The sequence below is a fragment of the Schistocerca piceifrons genome, chromosome 3 (genome assembly GCF_021461385.2).
Source record: "Schistocerca piceifrons isolate TAMUIC-IGC-003096 chromosome 3, iqSchPice1.1, whole genome shotgun sequence".
In the NCBI taxonomy this organism is placed as follows: domain Eukaryota; kingdom Metazoa; phylum Arthropoda; class Insecta; order Orthoptera; family Acrididae; genus Schistocerca; species Schistocerca piceifrons.
Window position 1 is genome coordinate 902,494,836 of NC_060140.1, and position 20,886 is coordinate 902,515,721.

General features: G+C 39.3%; 1 protein-coding gene across 15 annotated transcripts in view; it reads right to left on the reverse strand.

Moving 5' to 3' along the window:
• Positions 1–20,886, reverse strand: part of LOC124788276 (longitudinals lacking protein-like) — a 552,769-nt gene that overhangs the window by 522,368 nt on the left and 9,515 nt on the right. The gene's annotated exons all lie outside the window — the stretch shown is intronic.

A 20,886-nucleotide genomic window follows, 5' to 3' on the forward strand; every position in this document is an offset into this window, starting at 1 on the left:
CACAAGAGATCTTTCTTGGACTTTTGCTTAATTATTTACAACTGGAACTGTTGTTAGAAATCGGAATGTCAAGTGCGTGCATTTGAATATCATGCATTTCATGTAGAGGACCTTTTGCTTTAAATATTAGGCAGTAAGGAATAGAGTAAGCTGACTTGTATTTCTTTAAAATATACTGTTCAAAAGTTTAACCATATTTCATTTATAAACCTGTTCTTCCTTTACAGAGCCATAATTTTGTGTGTTTTCTTAAATATGAAAGCATTTCTTCTGGTTATTATACAGGGTGTTACAAAAAGGTACGGCCAAACTTTCAGGAAACATTCCTCACACACAAATGAAGAAAAGATGTTAAGTGGACATGTGTCCGGAAACGCTTAATTTCCATGTTAGAGCTCATTTTAGTTTCGTCAGTATGTACTGTACTTCCCCGATTCACCACCAGTTGGCCCAATTGAAGGAAGGTAATGTTGACTTCGGTGCTTGTGTTGACATGCGACTCATTGCTCTACAGTACTAGCATCAAGCACATCAGTACGTAGCATCAACAGGTTAGTGTTCATCACGAACGTGGTTTTGCAGTCAGTGCAATGTTTACAAATGCGGAGTTGGCAGATGCCCATTTGATGTATGGATTAGCACGGGGCAATAGCCGTGGCGCGGTACGTTTGCATCGAGACAGATTTCCAGAACGAAGGTGTCCCGACAGGAAGATGTTCGAAGCAATTGATTGGCGTCTTAGGGAGCACGGAACATTCCAGCCTATGACTCGCGACTGGGGAAGACCTAGAACGACGAGGACACCTGCAACGGACGAGGCAATTCTTCGTGCAGTTGACGATAACCCTAATGTCAGCATCAGAGAAGTTGCTGCTGTACAAGGTAACGTTGACCATGTCACTGTATGGAAAGTGCTACGGGAGAACCAGTTGTTTCCGTACCATGTACAGCGTGTGCAGGCACTATCAGCAGCTGATTGGCCTCCACAGGTACACTTCTGCGAATGGTTCATCCAACAATGTGTCAATCCTCATTTCAGTGCAAATGTTCTCTTTACGGATGAGGCTTCATTCCAACATGATCAAATTGTAAATTTTCACAATCAACATGTGTGGGCTGACGAGAATCCGCACGCAATTGTAGAAAAAAACGTCATCAACACACATTTTCTGTGAACGTTTGGGCACGCATTGTTGTTGATGTCTCGATTGGGCCCCATGTTCTTCCACCTACGCTCAATGGAGCACGTTATCATGATTTCATATGGGATACTCTACCTGTGCTGCTAGAACATGTGCCTTTACAAGTACGACGCAACATGTGGTTCATGCACGATGGAGCTCCTGCACATTTCAGTCGAAGTGTTCGTACGCTTCTCAACAACAGATTCGGTGACCGATGGATTGGTTGAGGCGGACTAATTCCGTGGCCTCCACGCTCTCCTGACCTCAATCCTCTTGACTTTCATTTATGGGAGCATTTGAAAGCTTTTGTCTACACAACCCCGGTACCAAATGTAGAGACTCTTCGTGCTCGTATTGTGGACGGCTGTGATACAATACGCCATTCTCCAGGGCTGCATCAGCGCATCAGGGACTCCATGCGATGGAGGGTGGATGCAAGTATCCTCGCTAATGGAGGACATTTTGACCACTTCCTGTAACAAAGTGTTTGAAGTCACGCTGGTATGTTCTGTTGCTGTGTGTTTCCATTCCATGATTAATGTGATTTGAAGAGAAGTAATAAAATGAGCTCTAACATGGAAAGTAAGCGTTTCCAGACACATGTCCAAATAACATATTTTCTTTCTTTGTGTGTGAGGGATGTTTCCTGAAAGTTTGGCCGTACCTTTTTGTAACACCCTGTAGATTAAATGTGCCACTTCATGTGCTGTAATCTTTTGTTTGTGAAATAATACAGAACCTACAATCATTTTAATATTTAGAAGTCTGATAGTCAGTTTAATACTAACTTCTGCAAGGAAACATATTTACATTCATGGTCAGTAACAAATTTTACCAAGAGATTTGCAAAGCTTTTGGTCGTTACTACTTTCAGAAGAAATTGCATTAACTCTTGTAAAAGTTCTGAATTACATCAATCATTTAATGAAAGAGGCTCCAGTTTCTTTTAACGTTGCTGCCATTGCTTTTCATTTTAATATAAAAATAGTTCACAATCTGAACTGCCTTTCATATTAATTGCAAATAAAATAATTAAACGCCAACTGAATGGCGGTGACGTTAAAGATTGCAAGATGTTTTTGTATTCTTCATTAAACAGCAACAATAACAAATTAGTTACATGCTACAACCTAAAGACCATGTGATACTGAGGACACAGTTGATCCGAAGAAGAGCTCTTAAAAATGCATTCCAAGCAAAACTGCACTAACAGATGTTGTGTAGAATAAAATTATTCTGAGATGGAAGGTCCACCTTTCCTACTTACAACAATATAAACATATTATAGCTGTTCTCAAAAGGAACAACACTGCGTTTCTTGCAAGGCATGGTCCCAGTGGAGATGGTATTATGGTGTTCTTTTCATCGAACTAAATTACTAAGCTAATTATAGGGGGCTGCAGTATAATAAAAATGAGACCCCGGGATTAAAAGAAGCCGTAAGTAACAACAAAACTATTCTAGGACTGACTCAATATTGAACCCTCGACCTTAGATTTATACCTGACAGTATACTCATTGAGCTAACAGTAATAAAATAAAACAGAAATAGTAACTCATGGGAACATGTGACAAATTAAAACTAGGTACCTTGATTGGAATTATAACATAGATCTCTCCCCCATAGATATGTTGATGTTTTATTAGTTTTTGTTGGGTGAATAATGCAGCTCTCTATACTTGTCATTCTTGCAAATGTCTTCTTAATCTCAGTGTAACTACTGCAGCCTACATCTACTGCAGCATGCCTGATGTGTTCAAGTCATGGTGTCCCTCTACAAATTCAATTATACAGACAACAGCACAAAATCAATATGTTCAACTCAAACATCAATACACAAAACCCCAAATGACATTCACACTTTTCAGTAGTCACCAACTACAAAAAGCTATTACAGGATGGCAACTTTTGTTTCGTCAAAATATTTATCTAAAATTTCAATGTTTATCCGGGTTGAAATTCCAAATTTCTCTGAGTAAATTATTACTGTATACATTGAGTGTTTTACTGAACTACTTTTCATGGCTGCAAATGAAAATTCTTGAGTTGGCATTCCACAATTTTCTCAGCAACACTGTACATCACACGCACTTGCCATTCCTGGAAATTTCTTCACTATCATTATACACCACTCTGTGGCACCGTGCAATAACCTCAGGTACATGGGAAATTGCTGCAGGAATATGCATCAAACCCTTGTTATTAGAATGGAATGCTAGTTTTTCATAGCTTTAACTCGTCACGTTTCAAATCAGGTGCTCTTTACATTGTCACCATTGCTAACTTCAGTACGAGACTGAGAGTAGGTTAACAAAGTACTACTTTGCACAGAAATTAGTAAAAAATGAACTGAAGACAGAATATTCAGTATTGAACTACAATACATGTGTATACAATATGTTCATACATGGAACTTTCTGCAAAAGACAAATTCACAATTATGTACCAAACTCGTATTCGTGTTAAACTCCAACAAGCAATACTCAGACAACGGCAAACAGACTCAAGAGCCCCATGCAACTGGAGACAATTACAAAGATTCCTGTACTCAACGAGTGGGAACGAGGTAGTCACGATCAGGCAGCAGACATTAGCCATTACAGCAATTCAATTAATTCCTTCAACTTTCCTTAAGGGGGTATGACGTCAAACGGGCCGACTTGGAAAGGAGAGGCATCACAGGACATTTTAGTTTCCAGTGTCTATACTTTTACAAATAAATTTATAAAACTTTGTCAGCATCACCAGGAAGGATTCAGGATTCACACTCATTGCGGTGGAAGTTTAAAAACATAACAAAATAAATTTTTTTCCTTGTGAAATTTCATCATTTTTCTCTTACTAATGGCAGCATTTGTTGCTATAGGTACACTTTTCTTCATAAGTTAGAGAGATTCTTCGATGAATTTTGCACAGCATACATACCATACTTACATGTGTATGAAACTCTAGAATTTATTTAATTTATGAAAAAACAAATGAGCTGTTATATTTTAAACTTCATGATTAGAAAAAACACAAATTTATAGTTATTTACCTCAATTTTTAACAGATTTGGAAAATTCTAGAGTTTCATACACCTTTAAGTGTCCTGTGGTGCCTCTCCTGCTCCAAGTCGGCACGTTTGGCGTCCTACCCCCCTTAAGCAACTCCACTACAAACTGCTTCCTAAGATGAATGTCAGTGATTTGTAATAAAATATTTCTTCCAATTGTTCAATTCCCCTTTAGTCTCTCATAATTCCCAAACTGCTCTGAAAAATCTAGTTTCCCATTGACTCCTTAATTTACCAGACAAGTCGCCATCCTGTATCAGGTAATTTAAAAAACAGCACTGGGTTGTAGGATAGTAGATAATCCTTGTAAATTATCCTGTGCCCCCCCCCCCCAAAAAAAAAAAAACACTATGGTTCTAATCACTTCCCATAAAAAGTCATGGAAAGACATCCAAGCAATGTACCTTTATTCCAGGTGACATTGACAATGTTTCTTTCACAACAGAAATAACTGAAAGAGATGTTAAAATAAGTGAATAAAATGTTGCTGTACAATTAGAAAAATACAGTCATCGAAATACACTTTCTCACACAATGGAAATACAGGATCGAATAATTACAATATTGTGTAAATGACAATTTGCTACCCACCATATACGGGACATACAGAGTCGCAGACAGGCCTTATTACCCACAACGAACTGTCCTACACAAAACTTATCAACCATCTCCTTCACCGACTCCCTGTCGTTCCTGTTTCTTTACCACACGCTGTCTTGCTCACAACTATTGATGCCATCTTCCTTTTCACTAACATCTCTAATGTTATGGCCTTGCTGCTATTGATTGCCACCTTTCCCAACACCCAATAGGTTCCAAACATACAACCTCCTTCCTGGTCACCATGACCAACTATATTCACACCCACAATTACTTCTCCTTTGAAGGCTTCACCTACAAATAAATCCAGGTTATGGCAAAGAGCACCATCATATTCACAGGTCATCTTAAGAGTAATCCTTCCTAACCACCCACAATCCCAAATCCCACACCTGGTTCAGTTTCATTGATGACATCTACACAATATCTCTGTGTGCCGATCTTTCCACAGATGGTTGCAGGACCTAGGCTGTTCAGTACAGAATATCAAATCAAACACTTTTCAGTTGTCTAAATTTCCAAATTGTTATTTTATTTGGCTACCAGTCCCAGTGAGTGATGCCATCATTAGGCCTCCTGGCAAATGTGTAGGATTCTCACCTTTGGTCCAGCATTCAAAGACTGGTATTCGCAGATTTTTTGAGACAGCGATCACTTGGTCAGCAAGTGATGCTTGCCGTGATCGCTGTCTCAAAAATCTACGGATACCAGTCTTGGAATGCTGGCCCCTATTTTGACTGGCCCAAAGGTGGGAATCTTGCTGCAAGTCAGTCAGGAGGCCTGACGATCACGTAATATATTGTCAGAACTGGCAGCCCAATAAAATAACAATTTGGAAATTTAGATGGCTGAAAGGTGTTTGATTTGACATTCTTCATGATATGGATAGAGGGTGAGGACAACCTACCCACATTTCTCCACAACCTCAACACCTTCTCCCCCATTCACTTGACCTGGTCCTCCTCTAAACTACAAGTTCCTTCCTCAATGTTGACCATTACATCAAACATGGCTACATCAGTCCCTCTATCCATATCAAATCTACCAACCACCAGCAATGCCTGCACTTTGACAGCTATCACCCATTCCCTTCCAATAAGTTCCTTCCACACAGCCTACTCAATCTGCAGTCATCACATCGGTAGTAACGAACCTTTCCTCTTGAAACATATGAAGGGACTCACTGAGGCCTTCACAGCCTCAATTACCCTCCCATCCTTGTACAGAAACTAATCTCCCTTGGCTTCTCTCTCCTGTCACCCACTATCTTCAAAAGTCCCACCATCCAGCCACGGAGAAGCATTCCTTTCATGAGTCAATACTACAAAGGGCTGGAGCAACTGAATTCTCATACTCTGACAGGGTTTTGACTACCTCACACCATGCCCTGAAATGAGAAATGTCCAATCCACTATCCTTCCAACCCCTCCTACAGTGGTATTCTGCCGCTCACCAAATCCTGGTGCATCCCTACTCAGCCTCTGCTCCTTATCCCTTGCCCTGTAATAGACCTAGGTGCAAGGTATGTCCCATACATCCTCCCACTACTACTACTACTACTACTACTACTACTACCACCACCACCACCACCTATCCCATCAGGTAGGACAACCTGTGAAACCAGTCATTTGAACTACAAGCTAAGACGCAATCCACCATGTTGAATTCTAAGTGAGCATGACAACCAACAAGCTGCCTGCATGAATGGCCACTGACAAACTGTGGCAAGACCAGTTGCTGCACATGCTCCCCAATATAAAGTTCTTGATTTCAATGACTGCTTCACAGCCTGTGCCATCTAAATCCTTCCCACCAGTACCAGCTTTTCTAAACTGCACAGGTGGAAACTCTCCCTGAAATATATCCGTGTTCCCGTAACCATCCTGGCCTCAAGTTTCCTTAGTCACTGTCCTTCACCTGCATATTCCTTTTCCTGTTTCCGGTCCATTGCTAAACAGCCTTCTACTGCACCAACCTTCTACTGCACCAACCTTCTACTGCCAGTTTTATTGCTTCAGACATAGCTCCTCTACCTGTATTTCATAGATACACATCATTTTGAACTCTACAGCTTCGGAATTCTCATCAATATTGTCAACATGTTTCCTTCTCGACTGGATTCAGTTAATGGACCTAATTTAAGAGACAGACAGTGGATAATGGACAATTTGTGTTTTCCTGTTCTTTCTGTTTATGGTCATTCTTCTCTCTGGTGATTTCATAAATTCAATTACGCACAAACTGTAAGATCTTGGTTGCAAATCCCTCACACACACTTATCTTTTATTCAGGTCCCCAACTACTTTTTGACCGAGAAAATACTGCCATTTTGCCCTTGAATGCAGCTGTATGTTGTCACGTTGCCAAGCTATATTGCTACAATGGACATACCTATAATTTGCTTTTTTCAGTGATGCATGCTGTTCCCTCATCCAAATTACCTCCAAAAAGTCGGGTTGCAACTTGTTCTCAATATCTGAAATTTTTACCCAAGAATCTCGTAATGGCCCTTCAAGAACTTCATACCTAATCTCAGAGGTCTTCCCTTCTGATCTCCTCCGCTGAACTTGAGCTCTTAAAAAAGGGAAAGAGAAAGCCATGAGGTATTGTTATAATATGTGGCTCCATCTGATATTCCAAAATATATGTAGTGTTTTAAACCACAAACCCAGCAACTATTCAAATTTTGCAAGTTAATTAACTTCTATGTTCCTCATTTGAGTATATATTATTACTGCTCCTGACATGCGCACTCACAGGAATATATCCAAGAGGGCTGAAAATTCTAAAAATGTCATTTTTAAAAATTTAATGGATCTGCTGAGTTCTTGTACAGATTACTCCATACCTACGCAGTATGCATATTTCAACGATGTATGCAATCTTTTGATATTCTACAACCTGAAATATATGAGAAAGCAAAGCCCAGGACATAAATTGGCCAAGTACAAATATGACTTGCGCACTGAGGGTTCTATACAATTATGTATATATATCTAAAAACAAAGATGATGTGACTTACCAAATGAAAGTGCTGGCAGGTCGACAGACACACAAACAAACACAAACATACACACAAAATTCAAGCTTTCGCAACAAACTGTTGCCTCATCAGGAAAGAGGGAAGGAGAGGGAAAGACGAAAGGATGTGGGTTTTAAGGAGAGGGTAAGGAGTCATTCCAATCCCAGGAGCGGAAAGACTTACCTTAGGGGGAAAAAGGGACGGGTATACACTCGCACACACACACACACACACACACATCCATCCGCACATATACAGACACAAGCAGACATATTAATGTGTCTGATTGTGTCTGTATATGTGCGGATGGATATGTGTGTGTGTGCGAGTGTATACCCGTCCCTTTTTCCCCCTAAGGTAAGTCTTTCCGCTCCTGGGATTGGAATGACTCCTTACCCTCTCCTTAAAACCCACATCCTTTCGTCTTTCCCTCTCCTTCCCTCTTTCCTGATGAGGCAACAGTTTGTTGCCAAAGCTTGAATTTTGTGTGTATGTTTGTGTTTGTTTGTGTGTCTGTCGACCTGCCAGCACTTTCATTTGGTAAGTCACATCATCTTTGTTTTTAGATATATTTTTCCTACGTGGAATGTTTCCCTCTATTATAACGAATTATGTATATACATACAGTTCACAAATCCTGGAAATCAAGAAACAACAATTTCTGCCCATTATCAAGATCGACAGCAGCAAGATACTTGTCTCAGGACTCCCAAGACTGTGTCAAAGTCTCTACAGTAGTTCGTCAGACTAGTTCATACTGGAGAAGAAGTGAACAGTAGATGAAGTTCGTTTGTGTGTTAAGGGAAGAGGTAATAAAACTTTTGTTCCAAAATTTTTTATGTTTGCATACAATAATGTTCGTCTATTACGCTGTTGACGGATGATAAATGCACAATGTAAGTTCAAATAGCAAAAAAATATTTTTACATTTTTTTTAATTATTTTTTTTTATTTTTTTTGGCAACCTTTCGATTGCTGAATTTCATGATCCTAGGTAAGTGGGAACTACCCTTGAAATAAATGGCCATATCTTCTGAATGAAGCAACTTACTTGAATAAAATTTTTCCACTTCCAAGTGACCATATATGACAAATTTGAACTTTATACACCTACCTGTTCCTGAGAAAATGTGTTCTCAACAGCCGGACAGAGAACAAGGTGGTCCTATAAGGATTCCCATTCTACTGATTGCGGCATGGAATCCTCGGGAGAAATGAGGTATGTCCAAAACCAACCTTAAACTGGCCTGTGGAACTGGCTTAACAGTCGGGGATTGAATGAAGGCAACCTTCATGTCTTCAATTTCTCACACTTATTTTAAAGCCAGCCAATCTCACTGCAGAATTCTTAGCTCTCATGACTGTGTGTTGTGCTGTGTAGCACCCCATAGAGTTTAGAGTAAGTCCCAATTCCTGGACGACAGCCTTTCAACCTTAAAATTACACTTTGCCTCCTCTTGTCTACAACAGAAAATTATATTTCCCCCCACCCCCATGTATTTCGCTCCCAGATGAAATGTGTGTTCACACCTCCAGCATTCAATGACCACGTTCACCAGAGAGTACTACTGTTGCTCGCTATGTGCAACTGAATGTTCAGCAAGCCATCACAGGACTCCTTTGTCCACAGAAAACTGGTGTTGCTATTCTGATTTGCAGCTAAGGGTGTTGGTGTCATGGGGCCTGGGGAACAGATAACGGGAAGGTATACTACAGTTATGTTTATGTTCTGGGAAGCAACGTCAGCGTCCATGCACAAGGGAATCTTCAGTTCGATACGCAATGTCTATGAGGAAGTGACACAGAAAAAATTGAGTACTCTGCTTCAGCACGGTTTTGTATCCAACTTGACTGCAGAACACCACTCAAGTTGCCACCACATTTGGCAATTGGCATAGTTTCCTTTGAACATTGTGTAAACAAAAAAAAAAAATTGGGATTATTAAAGTTATGGTATATTTGCCATCAGGCTCAGTAGTGTTGAATCTCGTCTTTAGGTTCTGATATTCACTATTAAAAATGTGTGTGAATTCCATTAATTTCTATCATGAATAAAAAGGCTGTACCCAGAATCTACACAAGAGCAAATGCTCGATCTTGCAACCCACCTCCCACTCCCCCGCCAAGATTTTGTCAAACTTTCAAAAGCAAGCAAATGTGGGCATCTGCCAAGACATCTCCAGAGCCTTTTGAAGTTGATGTGGAATTTTTAGATAAAATTAACACAGAGATGAAACCCGGGTGTTTTAGTATGACCCGAACACAAAGCACAAGAGTGCTCAATGGCACACCGCAGTATCCCCATACCCAAAAAAGGCTCGCATAAACAAATAGAAGGTGAAAGCTATGCTGATTGTGTTTTTCAACGGCAGGGGTGCGGTTCACCATGAGTTTGTCAAAATATCAACAGTGCTTTTTATTGCGAAGGGTCCATCATGTGAGGTCAGCCATCACAAATGATTGGATGCAGCATCATGACAACGTGCAGAGTCACACCTGCTTGATGGTGGTCAGCTATCTGGAAAGGGATTCCAATGATCAATGATACCTCAAGAAACATCCCCCCCCCCCCAAAAAAAAACTTCCCTGAAAGGACACCATCGTGCGACCCTGGAGGAGGTCCAAGCCGTCACGACTAGGGCTTTGAAGGCCATCCCAGACTCGGTGTTTGCGACAGCATTTGAAGTATGCAAATATCGCATGCAGTGGGTTTTTGACGCAAGGGTCATACACTGAAGAGTACTTAGTGGTTGTAGCGATATCTATGATAAATTGTGATTCACAAGCTCAGTCTCATTACTTTTTATACAAATGCTGTAAACAGACAAATCCTTATATCCAAGAAAAGAAAGTCAACATTTTATACTGTTGAGTAAATATGCAGACAAAAACTCTACCACACATGTGATCCTCACCATTTCACGAACAGCACCTCGTCTCCAATGACAGGGTGCACCTATCTTGACACGTTGGCAAACTATGCAGTCCCACAGATGCATTCTCTGCCCCATTTTCCAGTAGGGTTGTGCCCCCCCCCCCCCCCCCCCCCGCTACCTTCCCTCTTAGCCACCATGTATTTGTTACCACATACCACTGGATATCTACCTGGGGTTTATAAAGCCCACTGAACAAGTTTGGGCTGTCGTACATTTGACACAATGTATCTTTGCTGCAGTAGAAACCGTAACACCTGTGAAGCTTATGAACTTGGGGCAAGAAATTAAGCACCATTCTGGTAACTCTCAAGCTACAAACTATGTTCACACTGAACTGCAATTATGCACATAAAAATGTCCTGTGTAGTATGTTGGAGAAATGAAGTTATAAGGCTTAATAAACAGTGAAAAATAACTCTTTTTGTATATCTCTAGTGGGGAAACCCTGTATTTTATGATTAACATTCTCTTGATGAACCATTTCAAACTGTACCAATCATGGAACAACAGCTAATTTGAATCTAGCAGAAACATGCAATGACCAACAGTGACTTTTCCATATGCTTTAGAACAAGTTTTCCAAACTGTTCCAAGAACCACGTGTTCAGCAGTAAATGAATAAGTGCTCCGCAAAAATCTTAACAACATGGATTGTTTCAGTTTTTTTATGATGTTATAATTTCTGTTATTTGTTTCAATTTAAAATTGAAATAAGTGAATGAAACAACTTTTTCTTTTTTTTAATTTTACAACCTTAAAAATAAAAATGTGTTCCTTCAAAGTACTAGGATTCCTAAAGTATTCCATCAGAGGAAAAGTTTGGCAACCCCTGCTTAAGAAGCATGTACCTTACAGAACGTAATGATAACTGTCACAAAAGTTGAATTAGTAGACTCACTGTTGTCAAAACCAAAGTGGAATACATAGCATTTCTGTAAATCAACAATTATCCATAACTTGACAGTAGTAGGGCTAATATAAACCAACATTATGCTTATTGGTAATTCTTGCTGTTACCGGCAATCAAAAATGCTGTTGTTCAAGTGGTGAAGGCAGTAAAAAATGCTGAAATGAGCAAATTCATCTTCAATCTCAGTTTTCGTGAATGAGAAAATACTGAGGGAGAAGATGTCAGGAACTCCTTACTGATCTGCCTCCTGTCGTCAGCAGGTAACACTACTTCGTCAGATACGTGTGGTCTATCAACAGACTTTTATTTTACAGTAATTATGACCTCAGAATTAACCAACACACACTTTCTTCCAATTACCCCTTTACATTGTAAAAATTTCTTCAGCTTCACTTGATTTGACCATTTCACATTGCGGCTCTTGTAAACAACAATTACCACTGTTGAACTAATGCAGATACATAAAACGCTGTCACCAAAAAGCACTCAGCCCAAAACTTAATTTGGTGGTAGGCCACTGGTCCTTTTCTCAAAGGACACAAATGATGAGTGAATGTGGTTCTGTTACTTACTACTCAATCAGATGACGAAACTGCTGCGTAGCTTATTTCCAAGTAAATCAATGTGCATGACAAATAATTTGACAGTAGCATCCCAGAATAAACTATTAGGTTCAGCCTCCCATCAACAATAATATCCGTGACTGAACAAGCCAAGGATAGGAAGAAAGCTCACAACTTTCTTTTCAAAGGAACCCTACCAGTGTTTGGAACAACAGATTAAGGGCAACTTTTAGTTTAAATGTAAGGTGAATAATAGTGCCCTTTAGGAAAATGGCAGCAAAGAACCAAGTGCACTTAGTTTGTATGCCTGGGGGCCTCATTCAACATATTGAAGAAGTAATATTGCCCACCATAGAGAGAACAAGACGATACAATGAACTACAGGTTGTGGACCGTGTTGGAATAAATAATACCGGTCATCTGGGCACCGAGGTTCCACCTGGGTCATTCCAGCAACTGGCGGCGAAGGTTGAAAAGACCAGCCCTGCACATGGAATTTTGACAAATGCTCACAATTTGCTGCATTGTCCACAGAACAGATTACGGTCACCAGGTTCTGAGCCGAGTGGAAGGACAAACAGGGTCTTCAAAGGCTCTTAAGACAAGTTAGGCTCGCAAGATTTCCCGAACTTGTGAAACAGGGTTGAGAACTGTTGGGTCCCCATAAAGGTGTCAGTGTGCACCACACATCAAGAGGCTGCTACCCAGATAGCTGTGTGTAGGACACACACAAAGGTTTTTATAGTTTAGGCACTTTCCAACATGTCCAGGTAATGACAGCTGTAGGACAACAGGAAGTATTTGGGTAAGATCCAAAGAATGCCTGCCCCCCTCCCAAAAGGTGAGAGTATTAAAATCCTTAACTGTAGAAGTATTCATCTGAAAACCAATGACCTTCTCAATACTATGTGCAGATGGAAACCATAAACTGATAAGCAAAGATTCTTAGTGAAAACGTTAAGGTTCTATCGAAAAGATAGGCTAATGGTGAATGGAGATGTATTTTTGGAGTTAAAGAGAAATTAAATCAGAATTTAGATAGAGACTGACTGGGAAAGATTTAATATCAACGGTGGGCATAAAATTTTAATAAACACACAATAACACAACAGACAGACTTGCCCTCTTTCAGCATGTTCACATGGAAACTGTATCAGTGACGATGACATGATTGGCAACAAAGAAAGGTATATTTATGATCAGTAAAGTAGTAGACGAAAAAGCCGTAGTGCCATCTCTATGAGGAACTTAAAACTTTCAGAACAGAGCAGGAGCATTTAAAGGAACTACGGTTCAAGTTGATCACTGAATGATTATGTACCCAGCACAACAGTTCATAACGGAAGAAACCAGCCACGGTATACAGTCAAATGCAAATGTACTTCCAAAGAAACAGATAACTGCAAAAAATAAATCATAGGACTACAGATAGAAAGATGCTAAATGAAAGGTGTTTGGTTCTCAAGAGGGCAACATCTTTCACAAAACCCCATTAAATTGGTCATATGTACAGGCTATTAGTGGCACTGAAGTCAGTATCCAGACATTGACAAATAAGACAGAAACTGTAATTCAGGGCAACAAAGCAATTCCACTTTCAAATATTCTACTACAAAGGAAAACCCACAAGAATTGCACCAATTAAATCCTTGTACCACTGAAAAGATGAATGAAATAAATATGAGTGTCTGTCGTGCCAAAAATAGCCCACATTGTTAAAATTGAACACAAAGAGTTTGCAGTCGAACTAGCCCTTCTTTCAACTAGGAAAAGCATGCCCAATACACTAGACTCTCACTAATCCGGCCATTCCTGGCGCATATGGGTGCAGGATTAGCGGAAGTGTCGGATTATTGAGTTTCTGAAATTTTATTTTATTCATTTATTATGAAAACAAAGGGGATATTGTGTACTGTACTTTAGTTAACCAAAGAATACAATTTTAAAACCGAGGAGATACTTTATTAAATCCAAAAATACATTAATTTCCAAAGAAAACTTAGTCCTTGAATGTATACTGTACATAATTATACAGCTGTACCACTCACCATGAAACATGTCCGTAATTTTTAACTGTCGCAATGATGATACGTGATAGTGGCATGCTTTATCATGCAACTGCTTTACAAGTATTACATTTGTACTGGTTGGGGAACTTGTCACTGGACAAAGTAAATGATAATTCCAAATTGACTGGCTCACCACTGTCACTAACTGCTGGATCCAACTCTGCACCAATGGATGGCTACAATTTTCTCTTCATTAGGGTAGTGCTCTCCACTTTAGCCCATGCTTCAGCCCCTCGGAAAACATCACATACATTAATTGCTTTCCACCCTCTTCAGCGTAGTCTTATTAAGTCGTTTTCACTTCATTCAGCAAGGAGACAAGAAGTGAATGCCGATATGACGTTTGATTCCAAATTCCCTGGTCCATGCTCTGAATTAGGTCTGACACATTGCATGGTAGAAAGATTGCTTGTATACCATCAGATTTTAGAGAAACATCTGAAGGATGACGGAGCACTGTCAATTATAAAGATAGCTTTCAGTGGAAGCTTTTTCTTCTTTAGCTCTTTTCTCACTGCCGGTAGAAAATTATGTCTGTCCATCCACACTTTCATCTGAATGCAATACTGCACTGGTAGAGTATTTACGTCAGTGTGCTGAGGCCGAGAACAATGTGGATATTGGGATCTTCCAACCATAAGCAGTTCACAACTCCCATTTGCATTACAACATGTCATTAATGTTACGTGCTGTTTCTGTCGTTTGTAACCACAAGCTTCCTTCTCGTTCTTGGCAGCTAATGATTTTGATGTAAGCATCCTGTTTTAACAGCATTATACAAGGCCTCAGCAGTTAAATCTCCTTCCTCTATCACCTTCCGTATCTTGCTTACGAACTCATCAGCTTCCTTACTGTTAGCTGAGCAACTTTCCCGAGTAACTGTCAGCTGCCGAATGCTATTTAATTTTTTCTAATTTTTAGAGCCAATCCTCACTTGCTGCCAACTTGTTAGTTAAATGCAGTTGCTTTTACCTTTATAGTAGTACAAGTGATCTACAAAATAACCAGCCAATATTATTGACACTAAATTGTTGCAGAAACTCTGCTCATTTCAGGTCAGCTCAAAAACATGTTCTATATATAACGGAATGACCTCCACGCCAGCACGAATTCTGTAAACATATGTTGTCTTCTTCAGTCCAGAGACTGGTTTGATGCAGCTCTCCATGCTACTCTCCTGTGCAAGCCTCAATCTCCTTATAACTACTGCAACTTACATCCATATAAAACTGCTTAGTGTATTCATCTCTTGGTATGCCTCTACAATTTTTACCTCCACACTTCCCTCCAACACAAAATCTGTGATACCTTGATAGCTCAGAACACGTCCTACCAACCGATCCCTTCTTCTAGCCTTTCAGAAAAAACTTCCTGCCTAGTCTATACACAAGATTAACAAAATAATTTCACTTCTTCAGAAACATTTTCCTTGCTGTAGCCAGTCTACTTTTATATCCTCCCTACTTCAACAATAATCAGTTAACATCTTCAATTTTTTTGGTCCTGTCCTCCTCAGCTGCGCGTAATACTACGGTATGTTGATTTTCACTTATGGACCGTCTGACAGCAACTGAATAAAACACAATTTTAGTGCCATACGCGTTTCGCCTTTATTTTCTGCAAGGCATCATCATTGGCAGGTTGCGTAGACAGTTTCTTACATATTATGCTCCTGTTGCATTTTTGGTCTTGTTCTTCTTCCTATGAGCGCCAATTTGCTGTTTTTTCTGCATTCCACAGCACTATGCACTGAACGCTTTTTTTAATGGGATGTGCTGAACACACAACATTGGGCAGAGTATATATGCCGATATCAACACAGGCTGTTTAAGATCTGAACAGCAATCACTATGAAAACAACCAAACCACCTTGCTCTTGAACCACTCAAGAATCAAATACACAATCTAAAACACTCAAAACTGCTTAATCAACAACAGTGACATAGTAATGTAGCTGCTGTCATGTAGTGTTTGTTCATTGCAAAGATGATCACGTTCACTGGTTCAGATAACGTTCACTGGTTCAGATAACGTTCACTGGTTCAGATAACGTTCACTGGTTCAGATAACGTTCACTGGTTCAGATAACGTTCACTGGTTCAGATAACGTTCACTGGTTCAGATAACGTTCACTGGTTCAGATAACGTTCACTGGTTCAGATAACGTTCACTGGTTCAGATAACGTTCACTGGTTCAGATAACGTTCACTGGTTCAAATTCCGTATCTCCTCAATACTTGATAGTGATTCAAGTCAACACAATCAAATTGTCAAATACTTTCTTTTTATACTAAACGTATATGTCAATACACATGAAGACACATTTTATTCTGAAAATAGCAGATTCGAATTTATGTAGTGTGCAGTCATAGGTAATTAAGTTCAAGAATCTGGTAGAATGAACACCGTTTCAATGACCCCAACGACTTTATAAATATCATTTCTTCTTCAGGTGGTGTGCCAAATCCAATTCCAGTATGTCTTCTATATGAAGAAATGTTACATTCTTCACTGAAAATGCTTACTTACCTTCTACAAACACCACCAGCAAACCGTAACAGCCGCATACACTCAAAAGTTTTGTTTTTGCTGGACACACTAAGAAGTTTTGATAGGACAGTAAGAAAATGAATTGTTCCTTTTTCTGGAATCTGCTTCAAACTTTATGTAGCTCTTTTTATCTCCTGACGTGACATAATAGAAAGTTTAATGCAGTATTGTGCAGTTCATTAATTTTTAGCCTACTCATTCATTGCAAGGGTAAGTACTTACATTTCATATTTCACCACTTTAATAGTTTAAAAATACAGGAACTCAGTGCCGAACATATTTACATGCACAAAATTATTCAGTGCAACTGTTCTGCCTCTCCACTGCTATGCTATCACCTCAAAAAGGAAACTTACTCAAATGATTGCATGTGCACTGAAATATTTCCTTAGGAAGGTAGTGATAAAATGTTTTTAACCTTACATCTGGAGGAAACAGCAGATATCTGCAATTAACCACACAAAAACCACGAAATACATCCGTGTAACTAAGATCGTAAAAAAAATTTCATATGTTCTGAAATCATTTTTTATTGAATTGGATCAATTGTAAGAAGTACCTTGTGCCACAAGCTTCAACAGTGTTAACATAAAAAAAATGTATATCCAAATGTCTACCTCTGCATATTTCCAATATAGTCCTGGAAGTAATACTTCCATGTACATTTTAAAACAGCTTGGTACTCAAGAATTAAAGTAAGTTTACAGAGGTGACAAGTTGTGTGTGTGTGTGTGTGTGTGTGTGTGTGTGTGTGTGTGTGTGTGTGTGTAGAGAGAGAGAGAGAGAGAGAGAGAGAGAGAGAGAGAGAGAGAGAGAATGATTATTGATCTGAAAAACAAAATCTTTAAAGCAATATGCAACAAAATGACAAGTTCCATTGCCATGAACTTTATTAAAAATACCATTTTCAGTATTATCAGTTAACACTGTACGATTGCAACAACAGTATGAATTACCAACAGTGTGTCCACTAATACTTTTCTGCTATAAACAAAATGTACAAATCTGTGTTCCATTGAGTGTGTGGAGATATGAGAGCAAATGAAGTACAGCCTTCCCTTTTAAGATGTAACATCCAATCTAAATGATCCCTTTAAATTGATCAACCTCTACCTCATTAAGTTTTGAACACTGCTCACCTGTGTGGGAATAACTCACCTTAACAGATGATACATATTCCACAACTGAATGGTGGTTGTTTGACTGCTTACCTCAGTGTGCATCAATAAGGGACAGTCAAATGGAAATGAGAGATCGAAAAAGAAAGTAAATGGTTTATTACCTCAAAAGTAATTGCCGTAATTCAAAAAATTTGTCCCAGAGAAACAAAACGGTCAATGCCTTCATGAAAAAATCTTTGTAGCTGCCCACAAATCCACGATTATACTCGGGCGTGCACCTCTTGATCCAAAGTTGACAGTCACAAATTGTCTTTCTTCAATGCTCCAAGGGAAATGCATGAGGAAAACCATCTTGGCAAAATGTGGGCAAGGCACTATCCCACAACAGAAATGATTCTGTCTGGTCACTTTGATTGCAGGCTACTTCTGTGAAGTGTCCACATAGACATTTAGGCAACCACAAAAAATTTCCCCCAAAGGCTATGGCAGTGTTGTCTCTCAGTGCAATATAAATAAAACTAATAGTTATGGAGATTATTTGTGAAATAATAAACAAGTTTGCTTTTTCTCATTTGTCTCATTTACATTAGACTGACCCAAATAAATTTGCTGCAGCTTCATTGAAGCACATTACAGTTACTTCCTGGACAAACGAAAGTTCACTAACATTCCTAAAAATCATGTATGCTCTTCTGACCAACTTAATCTCGCCTTGGTGCAACCAAGACATTCTGGTAACCTTCACAGAAAGAAACCACAAACATCAGTTCTAATTGGTTACTTCCTTTACACATGCTTTAACTTGCACTGTTTAGCTTGTGCCACCTTGTCAAAGAGAGTCTACTGAGAATACTGCAATCAAGAAAAATTACCAAAGAATCCAATGCAGTGTAAATCGTCAGCAGCGCTTCCTTCAATCTCTCTCACACACACACACACACACACACACACACACACACACACACACAACCCCGTACCTTCAGAAAAACTATGTATCACCCCAAGGTTACTGAACTGTCAGAAATGTTTGAGGAACACTGCACTGACATGCAGGTGCCAGTCTGGCCATACAGGCAACTAGTCGCAAGTCATGCTGAGCACATCGTTAAGTAAGATGATCTCATTTTACATCAATCTCAGAGTGGACAATGACAGTAGTTATGGATTGCAATGCTATACGGAAGGGCCTAAGCAACAACCTTTCACTAGTACAATCAACAAGATGCGATACATGCAATTCAATTCAATTTCTGACGATACTGTTAATAGCTTGTACTTCACTTCTCTCTTTTGAGCACTTTTTACCACTAACCATCAATAGGTATTTACAGTGACGAGGCACAACCTCAGTCCAGAAAATTCTCTAATATCACACTGCTAACAGACAGTTCTTGAGTAGCAATAATGTGTGTGTGTGTGCGTGTGGTATTTCAACTGCACACTGAGTGAAGGTGTAGTGCACATGATCTAGACCACAAAATGAATCAGTGAACATGTATGCTGCTCTGTTTTGAACTTCAACTGTAACTGCATGCACCCTGGACGGCATACAGGAAGTGAAGAAACTGTCAAAGAATCATGTGACAGTGCAAATGATAAGAGGAATTTACTGAGATGACCTACTTCATAGTTATCCACATACGTGCAAATGGAAGCTTTACTCAGTTTGTTCCCCACTCTGATCCTAGAACAAATGCAAGTTCAAATTGACACCTGTGGAGACCTCTTTTGCATGGAAGATTAATGATGACCCTATCAACAATTCCTCCACAGTAAATGCCGCAAAAGATCATGCACGTACACCTCCAGTACACCACATAAGGTCACCAACTCTGCTCCACAACAATGCTTGACAACGCACTGCCTTTCCAGAGCACAATTCCTGGCCAACAGATGAGTTGTGTCAATCAACCTACTTTCGAGCCTTTTAGTTGTTCCTCAAATTTAAATCAGGTCTTCCAGAAGTGCATCACCAACAATGGGTATTACTTTAAACTGTTGCTCCAGCAAGTCAAAAATTCAGTCATAATACAGACACATTCACCAAGCTTTCAAGACAAGTTATATCCACTTCAACCCATTAACAAACTTTTTACTTTTACATATTGCCATCTATTATTGTGGAACTTTGATAGCTGTAAAATTAACTAATCCTTTATCAATGTTACCAGCAACATTTTGTACACAGAACCACATATACTAACAATCAATAACTGCCTGCCATGTGATGGAAGTAACTGGCAACTTTCTGATTAATGAAGTAGCTGGACAGCAGCATTCGAAGTGCAGTTTTGCAAATTATGGGATTTACATCATTCTGCTATAAAACACGTTATGCAAGTAAATAAGGAAAGAACAGAAGCCACAAGGTACTGTGTAAAACCACTAATGTGTGTTAAATTACATATATGCTCATGGTGAAATACAAAGAACATGCCCTATTCTTTGTCTGGCAGCACTGCAGCAACAACACATATCTGAACATTTCTAATACCTCCTCTTTGATTAAGAGCCAAAGATGTGCTAAGACATTTAGTTTTATTATCAAACGCGACCACTGCCAATGACAAGAATAAATGCAATGATTCTATTTTCCCAGTTATCTCTAAAAACTGCCTGCAGTCTTAGAACTTGCAGTAAGTATTATATAAATGAAAAAATGTATTTACACAATTTATTAAGAAAAATAGCTAATACCATTCTTTCCAATTTTGTTGCAAGAAAAACATTTCCAAAATAAATTTTCTCCTTCTTCCAAGAAACTACAATATAACCTACGCAAATAATTGTTTTGAACACTCCTTGAAAAGTTTTTAGTATCTGCCCATCAGTAGTGTCGCATGTCATACGAAAGTTTACACTGCCAGCATCTATG